This window comes from Acromyrmex echinatior, chromosome 13 (genome assembly GCF_024713525.1).
Source record: "Acromyrmex echinatior isolate Ae372 chromosome 13, ASM2471352v2, whole genome shotgun sequence".
Classification (NCBI taxonomy): domain Eukaryota; kingdom Metazoa; phylum Arthropoda; class Insecta; order Hymenoptera; family Formicidae; genus Acromyrmex; species Acromyrmex echinatior.
Window position 1 is genome coordinate 7,017,996 of NC_141864.1, and position 12,563 is coordinate 7,030,558.

Below are 12,563 nucleotides of genomic sequence, written 5' to 3' on the forward strand. Positions count from 1 at the left end.
AAGGAACGCGGAGGCAGAATGAATGATAAACGCCATCTTAAGCGAACTTCCCCTTCGTATTTTTGCCAACTGAAGAAACAAGAAGCTCTTTTTCTTTCTCTCTCTTTCGCTCTCTCTTAAAATCTATCTATTTCGCTTGTAAAGTTTTATCTGCTTACCTCAGACGCTGCGCGATGTATTCTCCGTTGCTTAGTCTATATTCACGATGGCAGATGTATAATTTAGCTGGTGAAGGATCCGACCTCCAAAGAGATCAGGACGACGTCCTATATAATTCAATCCACTCGGAAATAGAGATACTGGTAGCTCGCTGTAAAATCTGCAAATATAAATTGTACATCGATAGTCAAAGTACCGAGTATTGCAGTTTAATATCGAGGTTGGGAAGTTCGTTATTTGTAACAAAGTTACAGTTACAATTACTTTTTTCATTTCGATCCTTTCCATCTTTTAATGTAACTTAGTTTGGTTACATTTTTTTATAACTAAATTTATTTAATAATTACTTTTACAGTTACTTTATAATCAATTTATTTAATAATAATTACTTTTACAGTTACTTTATAATCAATTTATTTATCAATATAGATTGATCAAAACGAATACACATTATTGCGAAATTTTCTCTTTTAAGACTCTACAGTTACATAAAGGTTCTAACGTGACATTTCACATCAAAGCGTAAAAGCGTTGCTATTTATAAAGTCCAATGTTTCATCCAGTTGGTGTAGAAAACAGCGGCTGTAATTCAGCCATCGCGAAACACGCGGACCATTGTAGCAAAAGGAAACAAAGAGATCTGAAAGCTGTCCATCGTATTTCAATCAAACGCTGAGATATGCGACGTTTTGGAATCGAATGCGAGTAGAACGAACTGTAAAGCTTCTAGTCTTGATACTTGTTTAGTATTAACGATAAGAAATGTGAGAAAAGCTATTTTATGAGCTGTTTTATAACTATAAATTTTAGAAGTTTATTATTGGAAAAATAAAACCAAATGGCGCGTGTTTTTCGCGCCATTCTGCTACAGTCTTTGCTGCTGCGGAAAAACGTCTAGTTTAATTCATAGTTTATTTTAAAATCGCTTTCTTTTGACTAAGAATTTATGAGCAAATTGAAAATCAATTTTTCTCAATGAAAAAATTAATAATTTTTTGGTCGTATTTGATGATAAAAAAATATGAAACGTAAAACTTTTGCGAATCAAATATCAGAAGTAAATAGATCAAATTCAATTATAATTTAAATTTAAGAGTGAGATTTAAATAAAAATTTTTGACATGCGCTCTATTATCAAATGCATATATTTAAAATATTTGATGTAAATGAAAAAAATGACAAATGTATTCATTTAAAATATTTACTTTATAATATTCGAAAATCAAGCAAGAAAAAAGTGTTTGATATGATTAAGAAATTCAAAATCCAAAAAAGGGGTAAAAAATTTTTAAAAATATTTACTATCAGCATAAAATATGTCTGTACAAAATAACTCATTACATGTAAAATTTATTAAAACATTGAAATATTCTATCAAAAAAACTAACTACAAATTTTTTAAAGTCACATTTTCTAAATTGATGCTTACGCAGATATCATTTAAAAATATTATCACACGTTGCGTCATTTATATCATTATACCTATAAAAATTTTTGCGTTCTTAAAAAGAATGCAAAAATTACTTATTTTTTGCTGTTTCAAAATGAGAAATTTTCATAATCTGCATCTATCTTATACAAGTCTATATTATACATGTTTGGAAGATTTATCTCCCGCTATGAAGTCGTTCTTTATTCATAGATAAAAGAAATATTACAGTGAAAGAAACAGTCCGTGACCGGAAAAGAAAAAAATGTCGTCTGGGGGAAGAACCAAGGTGTTAGTCGCATAAAAATACCTTATAAAACAATTCCAGGCAATTCATCATTTGCTTTCTCTCAGCTAGAAACACCCAACACATTTAAATTCGCAAAATATGCTATATTCGCTTGAATAAAATTGTAACTTAAATTAACTTCTCTTCGTCCATAATCCTGTTCATAAATTCAGCAAATTTTTTCCAAATGTTTCGTCAGCAAAATGAATTTACTACATCACAGTACATTGAATCATCGTAAAAAGATATATACTATTTTATAACATGGACAAACGTTTAAAAAATAAAAATATAATAAATTTAAAGGACATACAATTAAAATGAATGAATAAAGATTTTATGTATTTTTCAAAATTTAATATTTTGAACAGGTACCTCGTAATAAACTTTTTATTCTTTTACCAAACATTAACAATAACGCTAAAAAAATTAATTTACATTTGGATTTTACCACAGTTTTACTACAATTTAATATTTTTCTACAATTGTGCTCTTTAGTCTCGCGAGACATAAAACGTGAGAGCGTCACGTCTCTTGACAGTGGTAATAAAATTAAGGTACATTAAAAGAGAGAATGTAAAAAATAATGAAAACTCATTTTTCTGCAGGACTATCTTCCTCAATTACTGTTGCATTCGCCTTTTCTTTCCTCTTAATTAATGTAAAGAGTGAAACGAAAATGACAAGGAAATTAAATTAATTTTACTGGCTTAGGCCTCTTCCTATCCAGAAATCCAGCCCTCTAATCCCTGCTCTTCCGACTCGTGTCACGCCACCGAAAACACATTTCCATCGCTCTTGGTTCTTGTCTCCGAGGCTTACTTAAGAAGAGGATACTGAATAAGGGTTTGCTAGACATACTCGAGACATCCTTTACCTCATCGTTAAAATCTATTTAATATACCGCTCATTTGCTAGAACAACTCAAAAAATGAAGTTTTCTAAAAAATAAGTTTAAATGTTATGAATCATTAAAATTTTGTAATACAATTTTAAAATACAATTTTAATGTAATAATTGATTGTAAAGAAACATAAATATGTATACATTAAAATATGTTTTTCCTTTATATTTCCGTTCTGTTTTTGCAAGCAACATAAATTTATATTAAAATTGCATTTCAAAATTAATATAAAATTTTAATAATTCAAAACATTCAAATTCATTTTTTGAAAAACTACTTTGTTTTCTGAATTATATCATTGTTGTAGAAAATAAGCAAAATACTGAATTACATAAAAATTCTTTAAAAAAATAAAATTACATCTTAAATTTATAATTTCTTTAGCTATGTGCAGAGTAATAATTTGTTGGATCTATGTAGAAGAATGTTTATTATATTAATATTATATCTTTTCTGTTTGCTATAAATATTTTCTAAATTATGCAGCGAAGACTTACATCTTCTTAATTTCTTATCGGTACATTTAATTTCCCAACGTATTGATCTATCGATTTAATAATGGAAAATTTATAGCGAACAATTTCCCGCGCGGTATTCTTAGTGAGACTTGCGTTTTTCGCTGTCGCGAAATTGCAAACCAATTCGTCCGTACTAAGCAGAACTTCTTCAATTAATACACACTCAATTCCAATATACGTAATTGCTTTCTGTCGGGCCGATAGGGCCTTCATAAAAGTTACCAGACGCGCAGTTATTCAAATTAGATCTTAATCCCACCGCCACATAATTCTCGGCTCATGGCTCTCGGTATCAATGGCAGAAAATAATCCGAGTGGATACTGTAGAGTCACCGGCGGCAATCGGGGAATTTTTGCGAAGGCTTCGCCGGGGAATCATAATCCACGTCAAAAAGAGAAAAAAGAGAGGATGAGAGAGATAATTAAATTAATCATTATCTACTTCGTCGGCTTCACTTCATTACGCTCTTCAACTCTCGGAGTTGCTCGACGATGAAGTTTTATCAAACTCTCGCCGATGATGAACGACCGATGTACTCGTCCGGGTCGTCCCGGCGATGGTGTCAAACGATCAAAGTCGAACGCGCGCAATACCGTGCGTTTTTCCGCGCGTCGCGGACACGGCGGGATCGACCGGATCGCAAAAAGGGCGCTTTTTACGGCCTTTAAAATGAAGCCCTGTTCGCCGAACGCGCATCTGGGTCAACGTAGTGCAGTTTTTGCCGGAACGCCGGCCGCGTCGGTGCTAAACGATTCTCGCGAATTCCGCATGGTAAACGTTTTGCGATAATCATGTCAAAATCGAAAAGAGGAAATCGACTATGTCGCTAGATCGATCATTATGTCAAATAAATTCTTTTCAGTTCTTTCGGACGTAATCGAAAAGACTGAAATACAAATTTATCGATCGATAAATTTATTATTATCGGAAATTCGTATATTCGATAAATTTATTCAAAGACGTGGGAATAAATCAAATCATGAATACCAATAGTTTAGAAAATAATGTCACGGTAGAAAGAGAGAAATAAATTTTCTTAAAAATTTATGATTGAGGAACGCGCAACTCAGAATTTATATATACATTGTGTCGTGAATTTCCCTAAATAACTATTGATCCAACTTATTTTATACAAAGGTTAATAATTTTTTTTTTTAATCTCTCCTCTCTATTGCTTAATACAATTGAAAAGTTGTGAATGTCGTTGATAAATCAAATTATACCAATAATGTAGAAAATGTCGCAGTATGGAAAGAGATGGAATTGAATCTTAAAAATTTATGATCGAGGAGCATACAGCTCACAGAATATATACATTGTATCGTGAATTTCGAAGTAATTCCCATTGACTCGTTTTATACACAAAAATTAATAATTATTATCTCTCCACTCTTTTGTTTAATACAATTGGAAAAATCGTATCGTCACTTCGTAAAGGTACATTTTTCATCTCCAATCATAATCTCTATAAAGTCGATGGGTATTCTTTCAAATATAGGTATGAACGGAGCACTGTTTGCATTTTAATACATACTACCTCGTCGCACGATTTTCCTGCGAATTCCCAACCGGGAAAGAGGGGAAAAAAAGAAGGAACGAAACGCAACACAGACGAAATAAATAAATCTACCTGCAATTTCGTCGTCATTGACGCCGCTTCGGTTCGTCCGTCGGGTGTCTAATGTTCCCCGCATTGCTCGCCACGGAGACGAAAGTGCTTTAGCTTCTCTGCTGCAGGAAGGCAAGCAGCGACTTCCTGATTCTTCGCATACATCTTCATTCCGTGAAATGGCTCCTTCACTCTCATCCTCCCCAGTCCTCGGCAAACCCACCCTCTCCCGTACACTCGCTATTCCAATTCTCCCGAGACGCGTACGATTCGACAAACTGCCATTCGTAGAATCCTTTAGAGAGATAGTAATGATTTTTAAACCTGCTTACTGGTCTCCAACCAACCAAGACAGAGACGTTCGAATGGCATCGATACTATACTACGGGCGTATTAAATATTAAAGAACTCAAGTGCAAGCACGTAGATAAAACGCGTAATACTCGCCTTTTATTTGTTCTATTAAAGAATCTTCTTTATCTTCTTTAATAGAAATTCATAAGTCGATATTCATAGTCGATTCTTATATTTAAGTCTGTTTTAAGTACAGTCTTAAGATATTAAGAACAATCAGCTGTATTAGCATCTTAAGACATTACTTAAGACGGTCTTAAAGAGAAATGGACTACGAATACCACCCTTAATTCTTGGTGCCACTAAAAATATTTAATAAATTAATAAGATTGCGTCAATATACACGAAAAGAATGTAATGCAAAATTATATAAAAATTTGACTAGATAGAAATAACAATTTTGTTGAACATTAAAGTAATTATATTGGACGCTCAATTGATTATTAGAATATTAAAATTTTTTACCGCAATGTTCATAATACTCGAGTATCCTATATAATTATTTTGATAGTTCAATATTTTCAAATCTCTCTCTCTATCTAAATTTTTAGATATTTTTTTAATAAAATCGTTCTTTCTATATATGTTGAAATAATTTTACGTAAGACGTTCAAGCTGGTTGCGCTAGAATGTCAAAATTTTTTACAGCATTACTTGATTTTCATAGCCTAACGAAATTATTTTTAGATTCGTATCCAACAAAATTTTTAGATACTTCAGCAAAATCTTTCTTATCGTGTGTTTCAATAAACGGTTTCGGAGTCTCGTACAAATAAGAAAATCGTTAATATCGTGCCGCTACTCAACTCTATATGCATGCGAGCGTACCGTTATGAATATTGTATTTTCAGCGCGAAAAATACCCGGTCATTTACAAGGCAGCAGAATTTAATGTGCGAATTTCACGAACGCGGGTATCGCGCACAACATGGACGATACCGATCGCTCGTAATAAAGTGTAATTGCCATTTCGACGTAGCGGCCCCGTTTAATTGATTTATCCGCAACGAAAGAACGGCCACTCACGGCTAGACGCGTCGCGTACGTGAGTACAACGAAAAATTATAGTTGGCATTAATGCCAGGAACGATGCCAGAGACTCGATACATCCATCGGTGCGAAGCACTTAAGATAATGAAACGTTGAAATTTCATCGGCAACAATTTGTTATTTCGATCTCCCACGCCGCTAACTAATGACTGGCGATATAATAGTTGCACCATTACGTATCGTTCGATTATGATGACAATTAATTCTGATGGTTATTAGTGTAATAGAATACCGTGTGCTTATAGCGCATTTCAATTTGTCTCCTTTACCAAGAATACGTTTTATCACTAGTTTAAAGTAAAACTCCGTTGATAAAGTTATATTTACCTTTTATTTTCCATATATTACAATACATGGAAAGAACGGTTTTGCTGAAGTATTTAAAAATTTAGCAAGAATTGAAAATAATTTTGCTCGACTTAGATTTTTTGTCAGAAAGTTTTAATATTTTAGCAATTAGGATAACCGGACTTTAAATAATTGATCGAAGCTTTGAGATTTTTTTCTATTTTTTGCTGAGTCCAAAATTGAAAACTGATAATCAGATTCAAAAAAAGAAACATTTTTGATATGAGATATTTTTAATTTTATATTACTTTAATGGGTCAAACAAAATTATTTTCAGATCTAAATTTTTAAATATTTCATAAAAACCGTTCTTTTTATGTAAATTTGTTCCCAAAATATTTCCAAAAATTTTGCACTTAAAACATAAATATATATAGGCGTTGAAAAGTGAAAAAGCATAGATTCTGAATGCAAAAAGTGCAAGTAACGCCAACAGATTTAATATGTCAAAATGTGCGAGACAGTTCTTATCGCGAAATAATCAAATTTGAAATTACAATGAATTATATTATATCGGGTCGCTAATTGCTCATCTCCGTTTTTAAATCTGTCTAATGGTGATTAAACAATAATATTAATTGAATCTATCAATATTAACTATTTTATCTTATTATCATCTACTAATTACCACCACCACAATAATTACCATTTCGTTTATCCAATCCGATTGTTACGTCATTGCATTTGTCATAATCGGCTAACAGATTGTGCAATTAAGATTATAATTATTATCTAAAAGTGGCTGTTGTAATGATGGCGTCAACTCATCATGCGACGATAATTAATTTGTTTTATGCTTCATTAGTCACTTCGTCGGAAGATATATATTGAGCATTGACGATAATAGGTATGCTTCATCGTGATAATTTATGTAGAAACTTAATATCTTACTTTGATCTCATATTACCTACTACCTTTTACTGACAAGCCTGACATTATACTACCTAATTCGATAGAAAACATTTGAATGTGTAATATAATATTCTAAATTATATATATAAAATTTTTTAATATACGAATTAAATTATACTCAAAATTAAAATCGCTGCATTTTTCAAGATCAGTTCAAAAAACTCATATAAATGAAAATAATTTTGTTAAACTATAAAAACAATTATGTAGGACGTTCAAGTTGGTTGCTAAAATATCAAAACTTTATGCATTATTGCTAATCACACTTGAGTTTCCTACATAATTATATTTTTAATTATATAATTACAATTATATATAATTATATAAATATAATTATATCTAACTATATATATATATAAATTTTTAGATACTTCAGCAAATCATTCTTTCCATGTACATAATCTTTCTACGTAATATTGTAACACAAAGACCGAGGATTGAATAGTGCATTTGACAGTTAAGGTAAAAGGACGGAGATGCAACGGAATTATTTATATATTTTTCATAAAATTTCGAACGTCAAGCGACACGCCGAGCACTGCAGCAATATTGCAGGTATCCGTTCGCAATAATTTACCAAGAGTATAACTGTATCGCCGCGGACGCATGTGGCAGCCCAGCATCGTCGTCCTCATCCCTTAATCCAAGGGCGGCTCTCAATTTACCTCGCCTCAATTTCACCTTGTCTTCCCTCCCTCCACCCCGTCCGCGCGAGTCTCTTCAATTATTACAACCCGCGTGGCTTGAGGCATTTTCAGGGCGTTTTGACGATAACTGATGGGACAGGCGGCTCGCACACGAGATGTCTGCGAAAGGCTGCTGCAGCACACCGACATGCCGCAGCAACATTGTTTTCCAACCCTCCGTCTTTCCGCGCCACCACCATCGCTACCACCATCGTCTTCCCATCCTGTTGTTTTCTTCGCACTGCCTACATTCGAGCGCAATGGCACGCTTAACTCGCGTACGAAATTTAATTCCATTACCATTCCCTTTACTGCGTGTTGCCGCGATTTATAACAATGCATACCTGGATGCGACGGAAGCTCTCGGAAACAATTTATAAAATTGATAATTTATTGTTACTGCATTAATATTGATTTTACATTAACATTTTCGACGTTTTTATTTTTACATTTACGAAGAAAAAATTCAAAACAACGTTAGTGAATGAAAAGTATTGTCTTACCTTCTTCCATCTTAATAATATAAAATATAATAAATATATATTTTAACATATACATCTTTAAATATCTACAACAAAAAATATACTTTTAAGTATCGTGCAAAAAGAATAAAGAATTAACTACATTTATTCGTTTTTCTTGTACAAGAAAGAACTCGATCATTCTTATTCTCCCACTTTAGCATGTTCCGTTAACATGTTCCGTTGAACATTAATTCTTCTTTATGGTCGAGGCCTACCTTACAGTATTTCTCTCAGGTCGATTTTGGAGCAATGAACTATTTCTCCCTCGCACCTACAATTATTCCGCCATGCCCATGAAAATTTATCTTATAGAATACCGTTTCTGTTACGCGTGCCAGGAACGTTGTTTTCCGTTCCCTTCCCGGGCGCGACAGCGTTTTCGTCTTCTTCGCTCCAGCCCGCGTTGCAGTGGGAACACGTTGCTCCTTGCGAAATTTAATTCCGGGCACCCATCCTGATCCCTGCACCCCCGCGATGCCGAGCACGGGCACGATTTATAACGACATTGAGCCGACGCGTATATTCCGGTATTCGTATAGCGGGCGTAAAGTGAGCGCAATTATACGCGTGATAAACGAGGGAACCACTGCATTCTCCGGTATTATTGCTTCTCCCGGTAGCAACCAATGTTAGAAATGCGGCGCGTCTCCCGAATGAAAGTCGCGTCTCCAAAAGAAGAAAAAAACAATTCGTTTTTAATTAAGACTGGATTCTAAGACAAAAGGGAATAATTTATCGTACCTTCGAAATCGATTCTCGAAATTTTCAGGTCCTAATTCATCGGGTACCTTGATTCGACAAAGGAATTATACACGAGTGGAATTTAGATCCAAATAAAATAAATATATAATTCTTAAACACAAAGAATGAAATTTCTTTTAATAAATTGCATCCATCGGATACAAGGTGGATCTGCAAACTTTAGTTTCCTTTACTAGTGATAGCAGTCTATTACTTGTCCAGTCAAGATGCCACAGTTACTGTTCATTTTACATTAAGTGCATTATTTATGCAATGCACATTGTAACGATGGTCGTCCGGCAATGTGGCGAGCATCAATTCCGCTCCGGAACCTTCGCGTGCTCCTGCAGGAACACGAACGCACGCCGGAAAGATTACTTTATATTTCTTGCGTGCCTGTTAACATTTTTCCCCTTTATCCTCTTCATCCGGTTTTGCCACGAGCGGGATCGTACTGCTCTCTGCAAAATTTAATTCAAACGTTGGCAAGATATTTACACGAGAGCTTTCCTACGCTTTAATCCTCGCGATGAACAAAACGCACAGCCAGCTTGTCATCTTTCGTGTTCATAGCACAATAATATATATTTGTTCCAGTTGTTAGCTTGTTTATTACGGTCACCTTCTTTAATTCTTACATTCGTAATTTTCAGTATCAGTATTACATGTTATTATTTAACGAAAATTCACATTTTAGTCGTAAACAAAAGAGTACAATCAATAATACGTGTTACTCTTTATTGAGTATTTATTCCGGTACTTTCTCGATTTCATACGAATCAATGTTCGCTCGTCTCAACACTTGAAACCGTGCAAAAGTGAGACCAATTTTATTTTAAAATTGTTCCATCCTTCTCTTCCTTCTCTTTCACTTTGCTTGCTATATTGCGTAATCACGCTTGCATAGCATTAATTTACAATGCGCTTGAAATATTTATACAAGGAAGCGAGAGCCATCGTTTCCCGCCACTTGTCTCTGCGCGTCGCCATTTTTCTTATTCCGTTCGCGTGCTTATTCCCCCCTCCCCCCCCCTCTCTCTCTCTCTCTCTCTCCTCTCTTTCTCTTTCTCTTTCTCTGTGCCACTCGCGGCGGAAACGCGTTGCCCGTGCGAAATTTAATTCCGGCACTCCGGTTCCAGCGCCCGACTACGCCTCTCCCTACGATTTATAACGACACCGAACCAGCGCGGCGGCGCGTATTCGCATAGTAAGTTTCGGTATTGTTGCGGATACAGCGTGTAATATCACCGTGAAATATCGCCCGATCCACGGGGCACTCTATAATATCACTTTCCACCGCAATTACGACGGGATACTTCCGAATGACCGGACGCGGTGTTCCCGCAGTTTGTTTGCGCCGTACAGGGAACTGAGATTAGATTAGACCAATTATTACGGACGTGTTCTCTGTGCAAACGAACAGGAATAAAGCGAAGCCGCATATAAACGCGTGTGAGAACTGGGACTAAGCAACTAATCAATAAGTTGCTTAACCGCGAGTACGCGTAGAGTGTATCGTATTTCAACAGAAATTATTTTAGAAATGGACTGAATCCCGGTCGACATTAATCAAAAGTAACATCAATGTTACAATTTTGCACTCGTTGTAACTGTTACGTAACACCACGAGTTGTATTACATTTATACTGTCGAATGTGAAATTAATGTTATTACTTTTAGTTCGTGTCGATTGGAGAAATAAATAAAGCATTTTTCTATCTCAGCTGTTTATATACGTATCAGTCGAATGATATTTATTGTTGTTAATTTTATCTGTCTTTAGTAAATGTTTCCTTAAAATTAGTTATTGCGACAAAAAGCATCATGCCTCAGTAGTCAAATTGGTAACAATGGAGATCCAAGTTTGAACTTTGACTGAAGTGATACTTTTCTCAATCATATTATTTACAGTATTTTAAAATGCTTATCAGCATCAGTATCTTTAAATTGCTCGACAATGGAATTTGTGATATTATTCTTAGTTTTAAGACTGCCTCGCAAGTCCGCATTGTCCGCATTGTTCCTTTATTGTGACAGAAATTATTTTAGAAATAGATTGAATCCCAGTCGACGTTAAAAGTAACATAACATCAATGTTATGTTATCACCGATTGTTATCACGACGGGGGAAAAAATTAGAAATGAAGAGACGTTACAAGGAGAGGACCCATTTGTTTCAATACCAAAGAAGCTACCGCATTCTCTTATTCCTGCTTTAACCAAATTTCTGTTTACGACTTCCATTCACGGGAATATATCGCATCCACAGAGAGACAACAAAACCCACTTTCACGCAAGCAGTCCCTCACGAACATGCTCTTTTGTGGTTTGTGCACACGCGAGCGCCGGATCGTAATCGAGCGGAATTGTCCGCTGATGGCGACTGGCGAACCGGAAGTTGGCCCTCCAGAAAATTCATTCGTAGTTCTTCGAGGCTGGTTGTCGAAGCCGAGGTATGAGTATCACGTGGCAAAGGGGAACGAGTATTTCGTTCACGTGGCGACAGCATCACGCAATTTCGTATTTTCGCCGAAGTACTCTGTGCCCGAATCGTTATCCTTTATCCTTTCTTCGCTTCAGTTCTATACCTTACCGCGCCAAACTCAATAGTTTCATCTTTTATCCGTTTCGGTTTTGTTCGTGGCGAAAGAAATAAACAAAGATAGAAGACAGATCGATTTGGAAGTGCGATAGAAGTATAAGCTAAGTGTCGGTTTTACGACTTAATCACACTTTTAACGGAATTATATAGAGTGAATGCAAAAAATATTTGAAAGACATTCTTATAAAAGAGAAAGCCTTACTTGTAGAAAATAAACATTAATTAGTAATTTATTAACAATGAGTACGTTCTGTCCTAATAAACAAAAGCGTTTCAAAATATTTATGTTCATGATCTTAGAAGTTACATTTATCGATTTACTAACTACAATTTTTATTTATTACGACAATATATATTTTAATTATTACACATTTTTTTAGGTAAAACAATTTTGAAAAATATACTATCTATTTTATTATTTATTAATAAATTGCTAA

The 12,563-nt window shown here is 34.6% G+C and overlaps 1 protein-coding gene and 1 long non-coding RNA gene across 7 annotated transcripts in view; one reads left to right on the forward strand and one right to left on the reverse strand.

Moving 5' to 3' along the window:
• LOC105150915 (agrin) overlaps positions 1–12,563 on the forward strand; it is a 717,341-nt gene that overhangs the window by 559,292 nt on the left and 145,486 nt on the right. The window lies entirely within an intron of this gene.
• LOC147907594 (uncharacterized) overlaps positions 1–12,563 on the reverse strand; it is an 81,208-nt gene that overhangs the window by 14,337 nt on the left and 54,308 nt on the right. The window contains exon 3 of the long non-coding RNA XR_015547161.1: positions 159–319. This is a non-coding gene — a long non-coding RNA (uncharacterized LOC147907594). The remainder of the gene's footprint in view (positions 1–158; positions 320–12,563) is intronic.